Raw genomic sequence first — 4936 nt, 5'->3', positions numbered from 1 at the left:
AATTGAGGCACAGAACAAGCAAGGCAGCTGCACACTGGTCCGATGATCAAAGAGCGGGAGACAAGAAAGGTGAGGCTCACCAAGCCATTTATCTCTCTGCCCTTCAGTTAATCCCACTTGTGTTTATGAGCCAGCCTGGCACAATAAACTATCTCACCACCAAACTACTGAGAACCCTGGCCCAGCCAAGTTAACGCAGAACCTAACTAGCCCTGTGGTGTCTTCAGTTCTCTGACCCTTTCTCAAAGATTTGTGTGGTCTTCAATTTACACTATGTTAAAATAGTAGTGAGGGCATCCTTGAAGACTCAAATTGTGTGCTTCTTCAATGACTTTTGAATTTTGGGAAAAGAAATGTAAAGTAACATGGTCAGGACTGTAGGCTAGATAGGGTAAGGTGTAATAACAGAATTCTCGTAAAACAGATTTTCTGCCCTCAAAGATCTAGCAGATACATTGCTGTGATGACAAACTTTCCTTGGTGTAATTTTCCTGGCTTTTCCCTCGTCAATGCAGTGATCACCTTGTATCCTTTGAGAAAATCCATCAAGATTATCCCTCAAAACAGTCTCCCAAACCTTGTGGGTTCAAATAAATGATGACTTCTATAATGTCCAAAAAATTTAGAAGAGTCTTTATGAGGCTAGCTGACTGCAGCGAGCTAAAGTGCTCTCCTGAACTGCAGTTTTGAAAAAGCAGTCATAAGCCAGTTTATAAAGGCAAGAACCACATAGGAACTTTTTAATGAAGTGAGCGAGTGGTACAGAAATAAGAATAGCATGATTGAATTTACATTCAAAGGGAGAATAGCATGATTAATTTTATCAGTGTGAACCTGACCCTGGTTCCAGGTACTGGAGGTAGATTCTGGGACAACTGCCTTCGGGGCTTTCCAAGAGGGGAGGGGAAGGGAAGCAGGTCACCTAACAGTCAACAAAATGGAATCACTGTGGTTAGTTTGCCTCATTCCCTACTGTTTTTATTTGGGAATCAAATAGTTGAATCATCAGCAACTTTTTCTGAATTTAGGGTTGTATATTGGATCTTTAACACCATAAGCTTAACGGCCCTATACGGTTTTGGATGCGTTTTACCAAAGCATTAATAATGCATGGTCCAATTAAGAGTCCAGTTACTGACCGCCAAGGCCAATAATTAGGTTGTGACCCAGGGAGACCAATTAAGTAAGTTTTGATACCAGTTGCCTATAGATTCCATTTCTGCCGCCTGTCCGCTATACTCTTATGGACTGAAGTGAGAGTTTCTCTCCCAACCCCAGTTTTGTTTGCACAAAAACAACATTCTTCTGGAATGGGAAGGAGCGTGTGTGTGTGTGTGTGTGTGTGTGTGTGTGTGTGTGTGAGACTCTTATACTTTCTAGGCTTCAGGGTTGACAACACAACAGACAATCCAACAATCCAGCCTGCTGGGCACATTTTCCTAACCTGAACCAGGTTGTGAAAGTCAGAAGCAACTTGTTGGCATCTAACAGCAAGCTTGGCTCTTGCTCTCTGAATCATAATCATATTCATATAGCCTTCATTGCAATTTGTTCCATCCATTTGTCTTTATTAGCTTCTATCCTGATTAAAACAACTCTCACTCACTGCTATCAAGTCGATGCTGACTCATAGCAATCCTCTAGGACAGGGTAGCACTGCTCTTTGGAGTATCCGAGATTGCAACCCTGTAGGGAAGTAGAACGCCCCATCTTTCGCCTGCAGAGCAGATGGTGGTTTGGGACTATTGACCCGGAGCGCCATAGCCCAACTCATAACCACTGCGCTATCAGGGCTACTGATCTGGCCTCAAAAACTGATAAAAAGATCAGCTTTGTGGTCTGGCTCATCGTTGCACAATGCTTTTGGCGCCCATGAAGTCAAAAGTTTGCTCAGGCCAAGATGTTCACTTAAAATAGAAAATGCCACGCCATGTAAGATCTCAACTTCAGCAGCTATTGCATCAATGGTAATCTTAGAGACTTCGGCTGTCTGTTCCTCAACTTCGACCACAGTTTGTTCATTCCTTGAGGTTGATATCTTTTCCTTTCTTGCCTAATATTTGGGACATTCCAACTTTAAAATGCTTGACCCATTTAAAAAAATAGTTTTGTGTGGGGCAGCATTCCTGTAAACTCACTGCAAAACTTCTAAAATTTGGGAAGATGTCCACTTGAGTGTTGTTAACAATTTGCTATCTCTGGCCTCAAGTAATCTTTTTTTGCATCTTATTTTGGAGGTACCCTAACGAGGCTAAGACAAATGCATTAGTGAGAGAACTAGTCTGCACCCTTCTCTAAATTCTAGCAACATGCTTAAGCACATTTTATATGGAATAAACCCATTTATGTATGAATTACAACCCTGTAGCAAAACTTTTTGACTTCTCCTGGTGTACGTGAGATTATATAGTTCTTACATGGCTGACATACTTTGTACTTTGATAATGTTTTCAAAGTTTGTCCAGAAAACCCCAAATTATACTCACTGCCATGGAGGAAATGGTGACTCACAGTGACCCGTGGGACACACTGAAACAAACCCTGTGATTTTGCGACTATAACTCTTTATGGGAATAGAAAGCCTGTCTTTCTCCCATGGAGTGGCTGGTGGTATTGAATTGCTGACCTTAACCACTAGACTACCAATGCTCCTACGTTTGTCCTTATGTCGTATGCATTAAGACTTATTTTCTGATTATGATTAAGATTCCATTGTATATATGAGTAACATTTTGCTTATCCACTTATCTGTTCCCTTTGCTCTTGGGCTGCTAACCAAAAGACAATAGTTCAAAACCACCCACCAGCTGCTCTGTGGAAGAAAGATGAAACTTTCTAGTCCCACAAAGAGTTATAATCTTGGAAACCCACAGAGGCAATTGTGCTTTAGCCTATAGGGTTGCTGTAAGTCAGAATTGGCTTGATGGCCTGAGTTTGATTTGGAGTTTTTCTGTAAAGGCTCCTGTTGTTGTTGTGAGGTGACATTGAGTCAGTTCTGGCTCATTAGTGACCCTATGCACAACAGAACAAAACACTGCCCAGTCCTGTGCCATATCCATCATTGCTCCAATGCTGGAGCCCATTGGTACAGCCACTGTGTCAATCCATCTCTTTGAGGGCCTTCCTCTTTTCATTTCCCTTCTACTGTACCAAGCATGCTGTCCTTCTCCAGGGACTGGTCTCTCCTGACAACATGTCCAAAGTATGTAAGACAAAGTCTCAAGCATCCTTACCTCCAAGGAGCACTTGCCTGCACTTCTTCCAGGACAGATTTGTTTTTCCTTTGGCAGTCCATTGAGTCCATGCCAACTCAAATAGATTCTTCTTTGATCTTCCTTATTCAGTGTCCAACTTCACATGTATATGAGGTGACTGAAAATACCATGACTTGAGTCAGATGACCCTGTGTTTGATCTCTTGACTATGGATTCCATGAGCATTGATTGTGGATCTAAGCAAGACAAAATCTTTGATAACTTTTACCTTTTCTCTATTTATCATGATGTTACGAATTGGTTCAGTTGTGAGGGTTTTGGTCTTTCATTGAGTTGTGACCTATCCTGAAGGCTGCAACCCTTGATCTTCAAGGCCACTAGTCACTGTCATTCTGGCAGCACTTGAAATTTTCTTCCAGAAGCCTTTTGTAAGCCATTATAAGAGAGGGAACTATTTCCTCAACTCCCTTCATTTTAGCAAGAAGTTTTTTTGTATTTCCGTATGCAATGCCACAGTTGAATTTTGTGTCTGCCTATCTGTACATTCATTTTGGATTTTTTAACTGTCTGTTTTCTATATTGACTAATATCACATGAGGATCCAGCAAGAAAGGTGAACAGGTACTAATCATTTACCCGTGTGGACAACAACCTGAAAACACATGTCCTATTGGCCATGGGATAAACCCATATGAGAACTGTGGTTAAGCAAGAGCACTCTGGAGCAGTTTGATCTAGACTCCACTCTTAGCTTCAGGAAAAGGCTAGTCGCTTTACCCTAAGCACAAAGTTCTATGACTTTTAAAATTTGTAAACTTTGCCTTTAAAGCAGGTCTAGGTTCTCATAACTCTTTAAATGAGAGCACTTGGCACATGTTTAATCATCAATGCATGCTACCGTATATTATTCATTGAAACAAAATCTTCTCTCACCTATATGACAGCCATGTATTGGATCTCATAAAAATAAAGAGCAGATTTAGGGTCCAATCTAGGACCATGTGTAAATGAATGCTTTATAAATTCTTATTGGTAGTGATTAAGCCATTATTAGAAGAGGTGGATGGATTATTACCATTGTTTCTGCTCATTCTGGCAATCTTGAAGAAAATAGCCTTTATGAATTTTTAAATACATAGAAAGTTATTAGACTAATAAAATATTTCGATTCATTGGGCCAACATTATGGGAAGAATGGCATTAAATTGATTCATGGGCAGCACGTCAATAAAGCCCACCATCTTCCCCCACCACCTTTTTAAAAAAAAACACAAAACTATGTTTTTACCGCCATGTAGCTTGCACTGCACTGATCTTATTGGTAAGGTGTAATGACCTCTACACATCTGGTTCATGCACAGAGTGAAGCAACTGTCCTAGGGACCCACAACTTCTCTTACAAAAATCTCTTTCTTCCTGATCCCCCTACTAGATGACAATTCCTTCTCGTGTTTTGGTCGTTGTGTGAAGGCAAACACAGTGATCCATTTGTTGTGTAATGTTTCCTACTAGGCCTCCTGGTAAGACTTGAAGGTCAGCTTTGACTGTCTGACCGATAGAAAAGCATTTTCAGCTCAAGTGCTTGGCTGTCACACTTGATTGTTTAGTATTTGGAATGTGCATGGATTAAGTTGTGGCCCCTAAAAATACATGTTGTAAATCCCAACCTGTATGCTTGTGATTATTATACTCTTGGGAATGTTAATGAAAAAGGATTTTTT

Source organism: Echinops telfairi, unplaced genomic scaffold (assembly GCF_000313985.2).
Source record: "Echinops telfairi isolate 266 unplaced genomic scaffold, ASM31398v2 ScPeMD7_18;HRSCAF=68, whole genome shotgun sequence".
Classification (NCBI taxonomy): Eukaryota; Metazoa; Chordata; class Mammalia; order Afrosoricida; family Tenrecidae; genus Echinops; species Echinops telfairi.
The sequence above is the reverse complement of the archived record's forward strand: the minus strand, read 5'-3'. Positions refer to the sequence as shown.